We start from the raw sequence: 19,831 nt of genomic DNA on the forward strand, positions 1-19,831 counted from the left end.
GCTTTCGGACGTCTCAAGGGGAGATGGTGGAGCTTACTGACTCACTCGGACATCAGCGAAAAGAATATCCCCGTAGTTATTGCTGCTTGCTGTGTGCTCCACAATCTCTGTGAGAGCAAGGGCGAGACCTTTTTGGCCGGATGGGAGGTTGAGGCAAATCGCCTGGCTGCTGTTTACAATCAGCCAGACACCCGTGCCGAGAGAATATCCCAGCGGGAAGCGCTGTGCATCCGGGAGGCTTTGAAAGCTAGTTTCCTTGCAGAGCAGGGTAACCTGTGACTGTCCACTTGATTTTAAGAGAGCCTGATCATGGGCCTGTGTCTGTATGTGTCGAGTTAGATCTGAGCTCACAAACCCGGTTCTCCAAGTTTCCCCCACTTCCAAAGCACGTTTTAAAACTAATGAAATGTAACAGTAATTAATAATAAATCTTTCGTTGACTTTGCATTTCTGTTCCTGGGTTGAAACATGGAAGCATACTGTGCTGGGTTCGGTGTGCACTGATGTACAGACCGCTTGTCCAATACAGGATGGACAGCCTCCTGCTCCTACATAGGTCTGTGGGGTGGGGGACCGTTTACAGTGATTGTGCATGTAGGGGTGGGTTTGCAGGAATGGGTGGGTTTGCAGGAAGGGGCGAGGGGTGCCGTCTTTGGATAGGGGTTTGCATGATGGCTGTGGGCTGTGGGTTTGGGCGTTGGGAGGGGTGTGGGGGATGGGTGAGTATCTGTCCCTGGATGAGGGCTCTTTTTGGGGCTCAGGGCAGCGGAGAGGCTCGTGGCTACGGTCGAAGTGCATGGTAAGGGAAGCCTGCCTTTACATTCGGGGATGGCAGGCGCCAGGACCCTGGACAAGCATACACATCAACGAATGACCCGGGGCAGCATACACCACACAGACTGACCCTGGTGCCTAGTGACTGCAGTCTGTGTGTGCCCTGCAGTTGACCTGCCCCCAAGTCTGTACCCTGGTAATGTGGGCTATGCACTGCAATTAAAAATCCCCCCCCACACACACAAAGTCTTCTGACACGAGAAACGTGACGGAAACAGAGAGTAACAGCAAACCACTTTTAATAATGTTATACACAGTGGGGGGTTGAAACTTGGATTTGGGACTGGGTGATCCTGTAAGGGAAGAACTTCTACAAATTTAGAGCGCGAGAGGTGTCTTGTACATTAGCGCTCTGCTGCGGTGCAGTGACAGTTCTCACGGCCCCTACCGCCCCTCCTTCTTGTAACTTTGGGTGAGGGGGGGACAGGACTTCTTGGCGTTGGAGGGCGGTTGCAGATGCAGTGCAGGGGGGCTCTCTCCTCCTGCCTGCGGTCCTGCAGAACATCTACAAGGCGCCGGAGCGTGTCCGTTTGCTCCCTCATTAGACCAAGCAGCGTTTGAGTCGCCTGTTGGTCTTCCTGCCGCCACCTATCCTCCCGTTCGATGTGTGTGCAATGCTGCTGACACAGGGTCTCCCTCCACTGTCTCTGCTCTGCCGCCTCGGCTGTGGAGCAGGCCATCAGTTCCTGGAACATCTCGTCCCTAGTCTTTTTCTTTCGCCGCCTAATGTTAGCCAGCCTCTGCGAGGTGGATGACGGGGCAGTCCGGGAAAGAGCCGAAGCTGTGTGATGGGAAAAAGTAAGTGATTTCCTTGAACAGATACATGTTTGCGAACAGTGAACACAGTCTAGTCAGTTTATATGAACAAGACCATACAGGGCACCTAGTCTCACGAGATCTCAGGACAAGTTCGAGATTTCGGAATACGCTTTCAGTGGTTGCGGTCTTGCACAGGAGAGACGCCAAGCGGGGAGGGACAGCTGAATCTGTCTAGCAGCCAGTCCTGGTAAGCCTTACAGTAGTGTCTGCTTAACAGTTAATGGATAGCTGTGCCCTCCCGCTAAAGGCAATCTGGAAAGCATAAAGTCTGAGCCTTTTCCAGCCCCTCCCAGCAGTGCACGGGAAAGATCACTGTATGCTTTTCCTCTGTGGCCTCCAACACGTGGCTGTTAAGCGAGGGTCATTCTTATGCAAAGTAAAAGTCTACCATTCACAATAGTAACAGTACACTAATTGCCCTAATTAGATGCAGCACTTCCAGAACGACATTACCCTGAGGCGTGTCACTCGGAGTCAGAGAGAGCGGATGCTAAGAGAAGCCCTGCACAGACCAGGACCATATGCTGCCATGCTTGTGGAGGCAATGATCCCCCTTTACATTAGGATGGCCTGGCGCGGAAGAGTGTGCTTCCACGGAGCACCCAATAAGGCACCTCTCCCCAGGAACCTCCTGCTGAGGCTTTTCGAGCTGCTCTCTGAGAGCTTTTTTGAACTGTCCCAAGAGGATTATTGCTCTATTCCTATATGTGTGGACCTACTTTTTGTATAGTTTGAGATTTAAAATTTTTTATATAGTATTTCTATTTTTTATATACCTGTTTCTTAAAAAATAAATGTTTCCCTGTTTGTAGCACTTACCGCCTGATCCTTCCCCTGATTCTGAGTCCGGGTTAACGGGCGGGGACGGTTGGTAGGGGATCTCTGTGAGGGTGATGAAGAGATCCTGGCTGTCAGGGAAAGCGGGAGTGGGTTCGCTGTCGCCTGCGCCGTCCTCCAAAGACCATTCCTCATCTTCCCCATCGGCGAACATCGAGGAGGAACTGTCCCGGTACACTATTCCGTCCTCGGAGTCCACCGTCACTGGTGGGGCAGTGGTGGCAGACCCACCTAGAATGGCATGCAGTGCCTCGTAGAAGCGGCATGTCTGGGGCTTGGCTCCGGAGCGTCCGTTTGCCGCTCTGACTTATTGATACCCTTGTCTTAGGTCCTAGACTTTCACGCGCACTGCATCGCATCCCGGCTGTATCCTTTGTCTTTCATGGCTTTCGAGACCTTCTCGAAGGTCTTTGCATTCCGCTTGCTGGAGCGCAGCTCCGAGAGCACAGACTCCTCGCCCCACACAGCGATCAGATCCATGACTTCCCGGTCAGTCCATGCTGGGGACCTCTTTCTATTCTGGGATTGCCCGGACTCCTCTGCTGGAGAGCTCTGCATCGTTGCAGGTGCTGCGGAGCTCGCCCCGATGTCCAACCAGGACGTCAGATTCAAAGTGCCCAGACAGGAAAATGAATTCAAATTTTCCCGGGTCATTTCCTGTGTGGCTGGCCAGAGAATCCAAGCTCGGACTGCTGTCCAGAGCGTCAACAGAGTGGTGCAGTGTGGGATAGCTCCCGGAGCTACTAAGTTCGATTAGCATCCTCACCAAGCCTAATTCGAGCTAGCCATGTCGAATTTAGCGTTACTCCACCTGTCGGGGTGGAGTACCAAATTCGAACTAAAGAGCCCTCTAGTTCGAATTAAATGCCTTCCTGGTGTGGACGGTTGAGCGGTTAGTTCGAAATAACGCTGCTAAATTCGACTTAAAGTCCAAGTGTAGACCAGGCCTAACAGAAGTATTGGAGCATAAGCAGGGCCGGTGCTACCATTAAGGCGAACTAGGCGGTTGCCTAGGGCGCCAAGATTTGGGGGCACCAAAAAGCGGTGCCCCCAATTTTTTTTTTACAGCGTTCCTCCCCGAGCGCGTGGTCACTGATCCACTTCTCCCGCCTCCCAGGCTTGCAGTACCAATCAGCTGTTTGGCGCTGCAAGCCTGGGAGGAGAATTAGAGCAGGGGCTGCGTGCTCGGGGAGGAGGCAGAGCAGAGGTGAGCTGGGGTGGGGAAGTGCCGCATGGCTGCGGGGGGGAGCTGCCACGGGGGGGCGCCTCAGGGCAGGGGGGGAGCTGCCACGGGTGGGCGCCTCAGGGCGGAGGGGGGGCGGGGAGATGCCGCAGTGCTGGGGGGGGGGCGGGGCGCAAGGTGGAAGTTTCGCCTAGGGCACGAAACTTCCTTGCACCGGCCCTGAGCATAAGCTTTCGTGGATGAATACCCACTTTGTCAGACACATGCTCCAATACTTCTGTTAGTCTAGAAGGTGCCACAGGACTCTTTATTGCTTTTTAAGGATTCTTAGTTACTCTTCTCTCTCTTTCTCCAACTAGCAATGACTTGCTCTTGATCAGTATGTCTAGGACTTCTAAATGGACCAAATCAGGGGAAGGAAGGTGTCATGGTGTGGAACATGTACATGATGTTCAGTTCCAGGTATCTCAAGAAACCTTGGATATGGGTGAGCTCAGTGAAAAAGGATGAACGCACCTCTATGCAAGAAATGCTAGCTTGTGTTATGTAGGCAGAGCGATGAAGCAACTCACGCCCACAGCTTTTGGAGCATGTTTGTAGGGAGAAGAGAAGAGAGAATCTATGAACACAGGCATGTAGAAGTTATTTGCGCTTCAACTTGTATGCCTCAGCTTGGGTCGTCCACCATCAGTAAACTAGTTTCTATCCATTTTTCTTGCTCTGAGAAACATAAAGATCCATATAGATGGGGGAGAGAACAGAGTAATTTCATAGCTATTGTACTGATATATCTACATATCTATTTCCTCCTTCATGATTATACTTTGTGAATTGGGCCAAAATTGTAACCAAAGATCTAGACCCGCTCAATTTACCAGGGTATTCATATTCAAATTCCAGGATCCAAATCTAACACTATGGTATTGGTTTCAAAACGACAAGCACATGAAAACTCATCAGCATGGCTGATCTTGTGACAACCCATAATTCAAAAGCATCACACCCTAACCCAAAGTTCTGAGTGTGTGGCAAAACGACATCACTCCCAGCCACAAATTACAGCTGGTACGCCAATTTGTCCCAATAAAGATGACCACTAGAACAACACTGGTATGTCTCTGTTCTCCGGGCCTGTCTGTCATTCTTACTTACAGAAAGCTGTTTTGTAAACTCTTTGCAGTCTGACCGCTGGGAGGAGATGCCGGCCAGCCGAGTGGGTGAAACTGACAGCAGGCTAGCGACTGTCTGTAGGGTCCTACATGCCCCCCATAGCCATGTTAACAGAGGCCGGATGAGCCAAGGATCATCGTTCTCAAGCTTCTCGTCCTCCTCACCCGCTACCCATAGGTGGCGAGTTCTATGGGCCCATGGAGCCCAGGCCCCACCAATAATCCTAAAGGTGGGCCCAGCTCCACCAATGTTTGGGCCCCAGGCCCTGTGCTTTGGGGGGTCCCCGCGTTGCAATGCCGGGCGCTCTCACTGCAGCGGCAGCTCCCGGCAGAGGCTCCAGCAGCGACTGGGCTCACAGCCCATTGGCCGGGAACCCCAGCCAATGGGAGCTGCCGGGGGCGGTGCCGGAGCTGCCTGGCCGCGCCTCCACAGCAGGGAGGGGGAGCGAGCCACAGGCAGCATCTGAGCCCTTGTCAGAGCAGCAGCAGGGTCTGTCCCTGTCAGACAGACTCAGCCGGTGAGCTGTGGGGGCAGCCAGACACAGACACAGACACAGCCGGAGGGGGGTTTGGTGGGGACAAACAGACACAGCCAGGGGGTTGTGGGACAGACAGACACAGCCGGGGAGGGGACAGACAGACACAGCTGGGGGTGGTGGGGGCAGCCAGCCAGACACAGCCGGGGGGTTGTGGGACAGACAGACACAAGGACACAGCCAGGGGGTTGTGGGACAGACACACACAGCGGGGGTGGGGGGGACAGACAGACAGACACAGCCGGGGGTTGTGAGACAGACAGACACAAGGACACAGCCAGGGGGTTGTGGGACAGACACACACCAGGACACAGCCAGGGGAGTTGTGAGGACAGACAGATGGACACAGCTGGGGGTGGTGGGGGCAGCCAGCCAGACACAGCTGGGGGTTGTGGGACAGACAGACACAAGGACACAGCCAGGGGGTTGTGGGACAGACACACACCAGGACACAGCCAGGGGAGTTGTGAGGACAGACGGACACAGCTGGGGGGTTGTGGGGACAGACAGATGGAGCTGTGGGCGGGGAAAGGAGCAGCAATGGGCACCCCGGGGCTGGTATAAAATACACAGGATGGGGGGAGCTTCCTGAGGGGACTATAGCAACACCCCCCGCAGAGCAGACCCAGGTTGCAGCTGGCTCCGCCCATCACAGCCCCCTTCCCCACAGAGACCCACACAACCCTCTGCCCCCTCGAGAGACTCCCAATGACCCCTGTGCCCCTGTCACTCCTCTCCAGAGAGTCCTCCCCTTTGTGCCAGCCCACTCCCCTCCCCCACTGCCTCCCCTCCTCCAAAGCTCCCTACAATCTCCCCCTTTGCCTTCCACCCCCCAGCCCAGCCCATTCCATTGGCTGGGAGGCTCCCAGTCTAGTGGCTATCAGGGCCCACGGGAGCTGCACATGAGGCAGGGTGCCTGCCTACAGATGCAGACCTGCCTGGCTGTGCCTCCACAGCACAGGGAGGGGGAGCCCGAGCCACAGGTGAGCAAGCCCTGGTCATCATCACAGGCCCAGTAATTCTCTGGATATTTAATTTCACTGAGGCAAAATGTGTGCAATTTTATGGGTTGAATGATTGAATGACATAATACCCACCTGCCCGCATTGTGCCTCTTATGCCAGGTTGCACTCTTTTTTTTTCTCTTTTTAGTTCTCCTCAAGCAAGAGGTAAAAAAAACCCTGCTCTGTGTAGGCTTAATTTTCCAAGGGATCAGCTCCCACAATCAGGACAGGCTGAGCTCCCCCACCCCCCCAACTAAGGTTATCTCTGCATTTGAGTTTTATAGCTCGAGTGAATGGATAGTTGACTCAGATTAATTGGCAAATGTGTTTGTTCATGCGGGGCTGGACACTCCATAAATGTTAATGGTAAACTGCAACCTTTGTGGGGTGTCCACAGAAGTTGTTAATTTATTGCCTGTGACGCTGATTTGGCTAACTCGTTAAAACGCTCATCTAAACCTACCTTTCGTGCCAGATTTCCAAAAGAGCCCAGCACCCATTGTGAGCACTTTAAAAATTTGGCTCTATAAGTCTTTATTTTACATGTAAGCTAAGGAGGTGCTAATAGGGGCCGAACATCGGTCCTAAAATGTACTATTTGCGGTACCTGAGCTTTGCAAAACCTGTGAACCATTTTGTTATGTTATGTTCGAGGATGTCAGCAGACTAAAATGATCTCTCTGTATTGAACGTATTACAGACCTTGGCTCTTTTTCAGATAGGATGTAAAATGAAGGCTCTCTGGCTATTTGTGACAAAGAAAGGTCCCATATTGCTTTTCACAAGGGTTGGAGTGATAAATCCTATTCTTTTCAGGTGCTAGTTTGGGTGACTGCAATGTTTCCCTGGCAGTATGAATGCGATCTGAGACTCTTCTCCAATTCCTGTGTCTCTACTGCACGAAGGTCCTTTGCTGTAAGTCTGGGCAGTTCTGCAGAGCTTTTTATCTGAGGCTCATGCAGAGTGCATTACAGAACATAATGAATTAAGCCTCACAATGCTCTTGTGAGGTAGATCAGTGTTATCCTTCTTTGCATAGGTGAGGGGTTTTGCCGGGGCGTCACATGAAGTTGTGGCAGAACTGGGAGTAAAACCTCAGTCTCTATACTCCCAATCCCATACTCCAACCACAAGATCACCCTTCCTTTCCTAAGGTTTTTCCGCCATCTTAGCCTTCAGAGCTGATGTGTTTGATGAGCTTTCTGGTGCTGCTGGAATTCTGGAAGAAGCAAATCTCACCTCATTCTGGAAGGAGCCAGGTGTGTCGTCCAGTTCTGCAAAGTTTAAAAACCCTTCCAACAAACTGTGAAACAGCAAGAAGAAAAGTCTAACAGTAAACCCTTCATCGAGCACTGTGGAGGCAGCGTCTCAGCCCGGCAAGGCAGGAGGTTACCTGGCAGTGAACTCTTCATGCCCCCTCGGTTGTATTATCCTTGGATTCCAGTGACAGGAAATCCAGTGCTGATGTTAATGAGTTGCTTTGAGAACAGGGAATAGTTACTTAGGGAAATTTAAAAGATCCTGCTCCTGTCCTGGGCTCTATAGTAACCCACGCTGCATAGCAGTTTGTCCGTGCTCTGTCACCTGTGGTGGAATTGCAGTCAGAGAGTTAGAGCGGGAGACCTGAGCTTAGAACTCATGGGTTCTCTTACCAGCTTGGGAGGATGGGCAAGGGGAGGGGCTTGACGAGGGGCTTGAGGTCCTGGCTCTGTCACTGACTAGGTGTGTTACCTTGGGTAAGTCACTTAACCTCTCTGTGCCTTATCTTACCCATCTGTAGGATGGATACAATAATACTCCCTACCTCACTGGGAAAGATACCTAATGTTTCTAAAAACACTTTGGGTTATTCAGACAAAAGGGGCCATAGAAGTGCACTAACAAAGCCATAATATTTGTAAAGCTGCTGTTTGTTTGACTCCTAAGAGATGGGCCTTTAGCTGTCTTTTCAAAGCAGAGACCCTTTTTATTCTAAAGAATGTCTTTTAATTGAGAGACTGTTGGCCATTTGGGAAAATAAAACTTAACTCAAACAACAAAAACTTCCAAAACATCTCAGTTGTTGGTTTAGACTTAATGTTACTGTGTTGTCTGAAATGTCAACTAAATGTGCCATATGTTTTAAATAAAAGAATGGCAGATTAAAGGCTGTGCAGAGTATGCCTATGAATATTAATTTGATCCAGAATGGGGATGAAAGCCCTTTAATGAGGGATTCTTTTACCTAACATTGATATGATCAAGACTCTCTAATAGCTGCTCTGTGCGCGATTACACCAGTGACTGAATCCTGTACTGAAAAAAAACAGCCTAAGCAAGCAGGTTTAAGAAAGCAGGGACGGACACATGTCTGGTGGTATGAGCCTGGGACTGAGGCAGCAGGACTCCTGGGTTCTGTTCCCACGACTTCCATTGACTTGCTGTGTGAGCTGGGACAAGCCACTGCCAAATCTTTAAACGTGATCCCTGATTTTTTGGGTGTCCAGCTGGAGGAATCTTGGGCCTGATTTCTAGGTGCTCCACTTCTTTGCCCATCAGACCTTCAGTGTCTCCAGCTGAGCTTCCAAAGCCAGTGGCTACTTCAGTCCCTTTATGCCTCAGTATTTTTCATCCTTCAAACAGGTACAACACACAGCTCCTTGGCAGTTCACAACCCCAGCACTTCTGGGCTTGCTGCATCAGTTATGAATGTAAAAAAAATTGCCTGAGCCCCGGCCCCTCTTCCATTACAAATGAAGCGCTGCTCCCTGAGGTGAGGGGAGGGCTGATGTTTCTAAAGCACTGCAAGACCCTTAGGGCTTGGCTACACTTACAAATTTGCAGCGCTGCAGTAGGGTGTGAAAACACACCCTCTCCAGCGCTGCAAATTGCGGCGCTGCAAAGCGCCAGTGTGGTCAAAGCCCCAGCGCTGGGAGCGCGGCTCCCAGCGCTGTCCGTTATTCCCCACAGGGAGGTGGAGTACGGACAGCGCTGGGAGAGCTTTCTCCCAGCGCTGGCGCTTTGACTACACTTAGCGCTTCAAAGCGCTGCCGCGGCAGCACTTTGAAGCGCTAAGTGTAGCCACAGCCTAAGATGGAAGATGCTGCATTTGGGAAAAGGATTGTTATTTGAGATGGGCGTGTACTAAAAGCCCCAACCCTGCCACCGTCCATTTGGTGGTGTTTGAAACCTGGAACTGAACTGCAGCTTGATCTCCCATCTCCAGTTATTATTTGGAGCTTTGAGCTCTGAAAGTGCTCAGTGCAGTTGGAACCACAGTAATGTAGAGGCCTCGGGGTGCAACGGAGAACTCCCATTGACTTTAGGGGAAACTGTGAATGAAGAATTGCTGCTGCCCTGTTAATACCCTCTCTCTCTCAGGGCTTGGCTACACTGGAGAGTTGCAGCGCTGGTGGTGGCTTTACAGCGCTGCAACTCACTCACCGTCCACACTTGCAAGGCACATACAGCGCTGTATCTCCCTGGCTACAGCGCTGGCTGTACTCCACGTCTGCCTGGGGAATAACGACTGCAGCGCTGGTGCTGCAGCGCTGGGGTGCCAGTGTAAACAGTGAGTAATCTTACTACGCTGTAACTTACCTCCAGAATTTTCCCATAATGCTTTTAACTAAAGAACTCTCTTTGTTTTGTTATGATGCCTCTCTTTGTTTTGTTGTGAACTCGGGGCTCCCGGAGCTGCTTATCTAAAAAACAAACAGAGCTCTTGTTTGCTGTGAATGAGGCAGGCAGGGGGATGAATGTCCACAGCCTAGTGTTTGCAGCACGGTGCCGGGGGAGGGGGGGAAGGGAGTCCGTCGGAGCAGCTGCTTATCTGGTCTGCAGGCTATTTGCATTTAAGAGTGAATGAGGGGTCGGGGAAGTGGTCAGAATTTGCAAGGCAGGGAGCTGACAGTGTCGGCTCCAAAAATCCTCTCTCTCTCTCTCTCCCCCCCCCCCACGCTCCCTGTCACACTCCACCCCACCCCCCTCTTTTGAAAAGCATGTTTCAGCCACTTGAACGCTGGGATAGCTGCCCATAATTCACCACTCCCAACACCGCTGCAAATGCGGCCACACTGCAGCACTGGTAGCTGTCAGTGTGGCCACACTCCAGTGCTTTCCCTACACAGCTGTATGAAGACAGCTGTAACTCCTAGTGCTGCACATCTGCAAGTGTAGCCAAGCCCTCAGCCAGAGGATTGTGGGCTTGCACAGTCCAGTGCTGACTACACAATGCGACACCAGGGGAGTGTTGCTATCTTGTTGAGGCACCATCCTTCAGATGAGATGCTGAGCAGGTGACCCCTCCTGCCCATCTGTTACCTTTCAGAACACAAGCAGACTTGCACTTGCTCTCTCTCTCTCTCTCTCTCTCTCTCTCTCTCTCTCTCTCTCTCTCTCTCTCGGTGGCCTCCTAGTGGTGATGGGACAAAGATGATAGGAAAGCGTTTGCCACTCAGGAGTTTGGGAGCCACCTGCACAATCTTTTATCTGATGCGTGCTATGGGTGCCTTGAGTATGAACGAGGACTATGTCTATAAAACAAAACCCTGGTTCTGTTCCATGGCTTTGCAGCTGCAAATTAACCAGCACTTTGCAATGCAAGAGCTAATATGCATCTCTAAGCACAGCCAGATAGAATGGTTGGATAATTACTATCTTTTTGAAAGCTCCACTGTGATATTTTAATTTGCTGCAGCAGCAGATGCCAAGTGCAATATACATTTTGCTTTATGGAAAATATCTGATAGCCAATCTCATACTGTTGATTGAATTACTTTTTTCCCCCCAGTAACCTCTCTGGAATTTTGGCTAATGTAAAAGGGAAAGCAAGTTTGGTTATAGTATAGTTAAAATTGAAAAGGCTCACATGGGTCATGTAAATACCAACAGGATGTTTTAGCTGCAGTTAGTAAACTACAGTCAAGTCAAATCTTTGAGAGAGGAGGATGGGAGAACGGCAACAAATTTAGGCCAACACGTAGCTTTTAGTAAAGAGAAATGGTCAAGCCACATGTGGTGCAGGATGCAAACTTCGCTGTGCTGCGATTGACATTGAAAATAGTTCTTTATAACAAAAAGAGGCCAAAGCGAAATGCTCGCTTCCTAAAGTTCTTTATGGAGCTTCTACTTGATTGAGCAGTTGAACATCTTACAGTAACACAGATCATCTTCCAAGAAAAGCTGCGTCAGTTCTTTGTTTGTGCCTAGGCAGTGTGTGTATGAGGAGGGAGCTAGGTAACATGTCATCTGTACATTTGAGACCATGCGAAATTTCCAATATCCTGTCCAAGGGCGTTTTCAGGCAGAATCTGACAATAGATTTATGATTTAGGTACATACTTCAGTTACAGTAACTGGAAATGAAAGTGCTGATACAGAGAGACCTCTTTTCTTCCTAAACTTGCTCTTATAAATTGCTATGTAATCATACTAACACCTGCATAATCCTATTTAATCCAAGGATCTCAAAATGGCTTATAAAAAGCAGATCAGTGTTCATCTTAGGTACTTATCTGGCCCCCATCACCACAGTATCTGAGGGACTCCCAATATTGCATGTATTTATCCTCCCAACACCCCTGTAAGATATGGCAGTGCTACTATCCCCATTACACAGCTGGGGATCTGCTGCCCAGAGAGACTAAGGGTGTCTTCACTGACAGACTCTTTCTTTCACTATGGTGTTAGTTCTCTGGCTGGCTGTAAAAATGTAGTGAAGCCAAGGCACTTCAGATTTACTGCAAGGCCAACCACAGATGGGGGTACGGTGCTGACCTCACTTGGCGACCTCACAGTTAACACTCCAAGTGCCTCACCACCTCTTAGGATCTGACACCAAGATAACTCACCGGTGTCACCTTGTCATAAAGAAGAGCGGGGGACCCCCTTTCCAGCAGTGAAGACAAGGCATTTATGACTTACTCATGGTCTGTAGAGAAGTAGGGAAATGAACCCAGGTCTGCTGAGTCCCAGGCTAGTGCCCAAAGCCTTGGCCTGTCCTTCAGTGTTATCCCATTTTGCTGATGGGGGAAACTGATGTGCAGAGATGTGAAATGGGCTTACCATGGAAATGCTGGGCTGGAAGGAACCCCGAGCTAGCCAGCCCTTGTGCTGAGGCAGGACCATGTAAACCTAGACCATACAGAACCTGGGAATGGATCACTTGATTACCTGCTCTGTTCATTCCCTCTGGGGCACCTGGCATTGGCCACTGTCAGAAGACAGGATACTGGGCTGGATGGCCCTTTGGTCTGACCCAGTATGGCCATTCATATATTCTTATCCCTGACAGGTGTTTGTCCAACCTGTTCTTAAAAACAACCAATGAGAGGGATTCTACAACACGTTCCAGAGCTTAACTATCCTTATAGTTAGAAAGTTTTTCCTAATGTATAACATACATCTCCCCTTCCTTCAGATTTGCTTCTTGCCCTCCCTTCAGGGGATGTGGAGAGGAGTGCATCACCATCTCCTCTTTAATGGCCCATCATATATTTGAAGACTGTCAGGTCCCCCTTTGTCATCCTTTCTCAGGACTAAACATGCCCAGATTTTTTAATTTTTCCTTGTAGGTCACATTTTCTAAACCTTTCATCATTTTTATTGCTCTCCTTTGGACTCTCCCCAATTCATCCACATCTTTCTTAAAACGCAGTGCCTAAAACTGGGTGCCATACTCCAGCTGAGTCCTCACCAGTGCTGAGTAGAGCGGAAGTTATCTCCTGCTCTTACATATGACACTCCTGTTAATACACCCCAGAACGTTGTTACCCTTTTTCTCAACTGCATCAGCTTGCCCCGTGTCACACAATGAGTCAATGTCGGAGCTAGAAATAGAACTCAGAAGTCCTACCTTCCAGTAACTAGTCAATAATGGTGCCTATTTTAGGCCTTAAATATCAAACCAACACTTTACGTACAACTTACTGATATCAGAAGGAAGGGTTCTTGCCTCAGTTTAGCAGAGACTTGCAATAGACTTGTTCTTACACTGCTAGAAAATCGGTCTCTTAAACCCCCAACACAAGAGGTGCAATAAGAGTTGGAGAGACATCAGCTGCGATGCCCAAAGGAGCGTTGCTATAAAGACTTGCAAAGTGCTGTGGATTCAGTGGAATGGGATGCTACCTTCTACTCTGTGTATCCAAGTGTCAGCACTTCTCATTTCAGATCAGGAGAAAAACTAGTAAAGAGTAAGGCAGGAAACTTGTCAGCTTTTAATAAGTAGTACAGGTTTCCTTTGGGCAAAGGTGTGTGAGCAACCAGGCACAGCTGTAGCAGAGAATTTTGTGCACGACTAGATACATTTCCTCACCCACCGAGAGAGCAGGATTGTGCTAAAGACTCCCCCGCCACAGTTCTAACCATTCTTCTCTCTCCTCACAACTTTGAGATACTTTCCATGCTGATAAACCAATCCGTATCTATGAACCTTTCCTCTACTTGGGAGGAGAGGTGGGATGCTGGTAATGGTCTAGTGGAAAAATACAGGGCTCGTAGCTGGGAAATCCTTGACTGCATCCCAGCTCTGCTTCTGGAGTGGGGTTTTGGTCCAGCTGGTTAGTGAGCTGGGAGCCAGAGACACAACTTCAAATGCTCCCAAAGTGTGTGACGTTGGAACTGGGATCTTACTCTGGGCTCATCTCATCCGTAGCTTGACCACCTGTGAATGGTTTCTTGTATTGGTCAGTTTGGAATTTTTTTGGCGGGGCAGAGGTCAGTATTTCTCTCTGTTTGAATATCTGGGAGGGCACATCTCAGCCAGGGCAGGAACACCAGTCTGAGAGTGGACTGGGATGTGGCTGCAGACCCAGCATTTAGAAATATTAAGGGTCTGAGCTATCCACACTTGCTGCTGGATAAAAGAATTGTCACTGTGGATTCCCCAGACCTTAAGACACCAGCAGCTGAGGAACAGGTGCCACCAAAGGCGCATGTTGGAGGCAGGGCCCTTCTGGTTCTGATAAACTCAACTGAGGGAACCGCAGTCACGGTTTTACATCCACCAGGCAGCAGGCGCTAGGCTCACTACTGCTTCTTCTTGGGCCTTGCTTTAGGTCGTCGTCTGCTTCTGGCAACCCTTACGAGAGCGTAGAATGTAAGGTATTGCAGGCTGTTCCTCTACATCTTCTTCTGGAGTCAAAATTGACTCTGCGTGATGATTGGTTCACTGGGGGTGGTGCATTCTTACACTGCGAAGCATGTATCCACTCTGCAATGCCAGACAGTTTAACAGCTATCTGGCTAGTAAGCAGTGCCTGATGATTCTCTGATGTTCTTTAAGTCTCTTTACTACTTCTTCCTTGACTCTGGCTATAACCATGGCCTTCACACCTTATCTTTTCCTGATGCAGACATTCCTCATTCACACAAAAAGACTGAGAATACAAACAGTAGTATTTTATATCCAACAAAAAGGCATTGCACATTAAACCTTGCTAAGTTTTACAGTTAATAACCAAGACAATTTACATTGAGACCAAGGCTTTCAATGTTTCTCTAATTTACTTAAACATAGGTCTGGTCTACACTACGGGGGGTGAGGGGGTGTCGAACTAAGGTACGCGACTTCAGCTACGCGAATAGCGTAGCTGAAGTCGAACTACCTTAGTTCGACTGACTTACCCGTCCAGACACGGCGGGGTCGAACTCCGTGGCTCCAAGGTCGAGTTCCGGAGTCGACCGGAGCGCGTGGGGAGTTCGAACTATCGTGTCTTGATTAGACGCGATAGTTCAAACTCCGAGAAGTCGAACTCACCGCGTCGACCCGCGTGGTAAGTATGGACCTACCCATAGACACAATAGAGAATCCTGTCTCTTACTACCTAAATCTTAAAACAAAGAGTTAGAGAGGGCCCAATTTGTAATGCATATGGGAAAACAGAATCTTATAGTCCCAGAGGGTCATTTCTTTCTGCTATTTAAAAAGGATGGCTAGCAGGATGAAATCAAATTATACTTTAATTCTTATGGGACATTATAAAATCCTGCTCCTACATATCCCCCTTTTGACACTAAGATTATTAATCGCCAGTGTCACTTCTTATTTAGTCCACGTAATAGAAAATAGTGGAAGGTGATTTGGGCCTGTGGCTTTAGCTTTGTTTTATCCACCAGCACATTTTAAACATTTTAATTAAACACATACAATTTAAAACCAAAAACAATTAGGGGTAGTAACATTAGTATGCCAGTAGTTGTGGGAGACCATCCAGAAAATATGTTATACCAATGGTAAGCTGTTATGTTTTTCTGCAGTGGCAATTCTTAACATGTCCCCATTTGCGTGTATAATATGAATGGTCCACATTGTTTTGTTTGTTTGTTTTTGTTTTTAGGAACTATGTTCCTTTTTACCTTTTTTAAACAGATGATTGGTAACTGTTTGCCATTCAATGCCAAGATTGATAGAGAACTCAGCAAAATCAGTGCGCACAGTAAGCTGAGACTTTTTGGTTGTGGCAAATAGTAAATGTGATTATTGGTAAACACAGTACTTACATTACATGTACATTTGTCTACTGGTGGGTTGCTAACACTTTTATCCTTTTAAAACACTTCTTTCCAAGAATTAACACACACATTGCCCGTTATACAATACTTTGGTCTAATTATTAATTTTATCCCACATACAGGATCCTAGTGAGATGTCTTTACTACAGGGCTTTGGAGCAAAAGGCATGGATAAGCATACTCACTTTTGAGGAGTCCACTTGGTACAACCTCTAGTGTCCAATAGTTTCCCTTCCTCCCCAGCCCACTGGCTTGAGATCTGGGGTAGCCAGAAGGATCCCAGGTGCAATCGGTGGAGTGGGCTAACTTTCCATATCTTTGCTTCCAGAGCCTGTTGGTGTGCGATTTTTAACAACAATTTCTTCACTTAACAAGTTTTGTTTTACCATACTGGAGACATACTGCATCCAGTTATATTGATAGGTATTAAACAATTATCTTTTTCTTTGCTTTAACAGATGTATCAAAACCTTAATATTCTCTGATATTACCCAAAACATCTTATGTTCTAAATATCTGCATTTCAGTACATTCCATAGCTATTGCAGTATGTTTTTTAACTTTTATTTGTTTTTGTAATAGGTTGTTCTGTAGCTGGTATTAGCTTTTTCTGATTTTCTGAAAGACAAAAATAACATTTTTCTACCCCTTTCAGGCTGGCATTGATTATCGCTTAAAAGATTCCTTTCTTTTACAAATACCCTTGCTGATTGCAGACAAAACAGAGGAATTACCCCCATATTTTCCTGTGCGTTTTTGTTCTACAGGCAGGCCAGGTTTTAATGGCTTCTACTTTTTAAGGGTTATGGGGAAATTATTCCATTGTTTAGTTATTAAATCCATGAGGTGGTGTACCTCAAGTTTTTCTTCTTATATAGCAGACCAAGTTTGTAATGTTTTTTCCTGCTGTGTTAAGCTTTAAGTTTATTCACAGGTAATAGCTGAGAAGCATCATTACCATATTACCTTAAAGGATTTTCCCAAAAATCATACACACTATACATTGTTACAGGGGTAGTTACTAACATTACATTTATTTCAATGTTTAATATTAACAATAATGTTAGCGTCATATCTATTAAAGATATCTTGTTATACCATGTCTTTTATTTAGGCAATTTCTTTTGTGCTGGCAGTTTTCACCTTACTTTATCAGTTAGGTCATTTGCATCAACACAGGCTTGGCTTTTGGATTCAAAGCCATCAGCAGGGCTCAGAGACTCTGTCTTAAAAGGGACACAATCAACTTCCACCAGAATTTTGATTTCTTTCCACTTTCAACTCCTGCTTGCAAAACACACAGAGATCTGAAAAAGAAAACACAGTCTATTGCGGCTCTTTTTGGAGCCCTAATAGGATTTTAATTCAGCAGCGCGTTTCATTTGCATTTCTTTTACCCCTTTCTAAAATATACACTGCATATGTCCTAGGAAAAAAGCGCATTCCTTCTATACTACAACTTTTTTTTTTAAACATTAGCCATATCAATTTTTACATAAGGTGTAACTGTTTTTGATTTTAAAGAGTTTTCATGTACCCTTATCAAAGTGACAGTCTGATTACACAGAGCCATTTTAAGGCTCAGTGTTTTTAACGTTGCTTCTTTTTGTTTTGTGCACCCAGGGGCGGCTCTAAAAATTACACCGCCCCAAGCAGGGCGGCACGCTCGCCGCCCTTCCCCGGTCCCGCGGCCGGGGCAGAAGTGTCTGCGGCGGGTGCGCTGCTCCCGCGGCTCCGGTGGAGCATCTGCAGGCATGCCTGCGAGAGCTCCGTCCGAGCCGCGGGACCAGCGCAGCCTCTGCAGTCATGCCTGTGGGAGCTCAAGCGGAGCCGCAGGAAGAGTGGACCCTCCGCAGTCATGCCTGCGGCAGGTCCGCTCGTCCCGGGGCTCCGGTGGACCTCCCGCAGGCATGACTGCGGAAGGTCCGCCGGAGCCAAATGCCGCCCTGCTCCGACAATGCCGCCCCACGCGCCTGCTTGGCGCGCTGGGGTCTGGAGCCAGCCCTGTGTGCACCTCACCTCTGCTGTTGCTTCAGAGGGTCACTGTTAATTTCTTATTCTTTCACTACAGCTCTTATCTGTTATCGTTACAAAAAAACCCCTATCCAAACAAACAAAAAGACCCCAGAATCTCTCCCTATTCTCCTGATTTTGACTGCCCTATTGCAGCCATGACTTGGTCTTTATTTAAAAACATTTTAAATTTTATAAAGAATCAAGTTACCCCTTAAGGGTTAAATGCTAAATCCCAAAGCCAAACAACACTAATTACCTGTGTCTTGCAAAAAGGTTTATCTGTTTTGAAACTTTAAATTAAAAGAGTCAAATGAATTTTTAGTGTCATTAAAAACAAAAACAAAACCAATGTATCTTACACCTACAAAACAAGAGTTTTACAAACCAGATGTGCTGGTTTAGATTCTTAGAACTTTATGTATTTTCCACAGACAAATAGAGACATACACATTTTCTTTTCCTTAACATTCCTTTACACTGCTTTGTTTTTACATAGCTGTATATATATTTGGATTATTTACAGGCATTCTTCTGGAAAAGGGCCCATTTTCCCTTCAGAATGGCTGCAAAGAAACCAAGAATTCTCTCTCTTTAACATGGTCCTTTTTAACATTTTCACAAAGTTTAATTGCTTAATTCTCTCCAGCCTCTGTAGAGTTAACTTTTCACTCTCTTTCCTTAAATCACTGGATCTCCCAAAATGACACCTTTATCACCTCAGATTTCACCATTTTAAGTATTGTTCCAGGGGTTCATGCCTGCACTTACTGCTTTTCTTACTGCCAACACTATGCCCTTAGGGCTTCCAACCTGTTTTTCAGTTTCTTTATCTGTTGCTTGCCTGCTTTTCTGGGCCCGATCCTGCTTTTTTTTCCAATGAACCATTTGTGAGTGATACTGTGGTCACTTCACAATTTTGAAAGAAATGTTTAAGGAAAGGGACCAGGAAGGGTGGGGGCTAGTTGAGGAGCTCACCCTCTTTGCTGAATTGGTAGTGGAACACTAAAGAATCAGTTTTTGAAGCAGACAACAAAGGGGAACAGAACAAGGAGCTTTTTGTCCTTTTTACAATGAGACGGGAGTATTAAAGGGGTTGGATCGATCCGGGGTGGAGGTTTTTTGAGAACGGGGTAAAGGGGAGCACTCAGTCTGGTGGTGGGAGAGGAGGCTTTTAATAAAGATTTTAACTTATTATTTGAATATTTGAGAGAGGTGAGTTTTGATTTTGTCCAGCTACGATTTGCCTCTTCCCACCACTGAATGAAACAATTAACCTCTTCTTTAGCCAATTTAGTTTTAGGTCGGCCGAGTTTGTTCTTTAAGACGTCCACTCGGTCTTTGTTCCAAGATTTTAACAGTGGCCACTGAGTTTTGGGATCCCCCTGAGTTAGCCTAGACCATTTTTCCAGAAATTTACAGGAGTCCGGACCCATCCTAAATATATAAAATGAGCCAGCGTTCGTTTAGGGAACTGTCCCGACTTAGACGTCTGGTTACCCATACAGGAGGACTTCACACACCAATCGCACAAGAAGGAAATTTGGGTTCTTCAGAGCGATGCCCGGTGCAACATACAAAAGGAGCCCACAGGCTACTGCCTCAATCGCCCTTGCTTTCACACCAGGGGTTTTACCCAAAGTGCGGTGCAACTGCGATTGTGCAGATTCCACTCACTCAGACCGCAGGGACAGGAACCCCTTGGTTGGCTGATCCTTGGACAGAGATGGCACCCAGACTCAAACACTCCACAGGAGGATGGATAGACACGGAGACAGGACAGTCCTCAGTCCGCACAAAACACAGAAATAATTACCTGACCAGATTCCTGATGTCAGATCCCAGGATCCCTACCAGAACAGAGAGGGAACCAACCAGAGAGGGAGCCAAGAGGTTCAATGGCGTAGACTTCACTGTGGTTGTGCGCCTTTCCGTTCTGGT

The 19,831-nt window shown here is 47.8% G+C and overlaps 1 long non-coding RNA gene across 1 annotated transcript; it reads left to right on the top strand.

The window, feature by feature from the left end:
• Positions 1–5,305: 5,305 nt before the first annotated feature.
• On the top strand, positions 5,306–7,985 carry LOC120405269. The gene is made up of 3 exons (XR_005598463.1): positions 5,306–5,360; positions 7,199–7,297; positions 7,422–7,985. It is a non-coding gene; the product is annotated as an uncharacterized LOC120405269 (long non-coding RNA).
• The last annotated feature ends 11,846 nt before the right edge of the window (positions 7,986–19,831 follow it).

This window comes from Mauremys reevesii, linkage group 4 (assembly GCF_016161935.1).
Source record: "Mauremys reevesii isolate NIE-2019 linkage group 4, ASM1616193v1, whole genome shotgun sequence".
NCBI lineage: Eukaryota > Metazoa > Chordata > Testudines > Geoemydidae > Mauremys > Mauremys reevesii.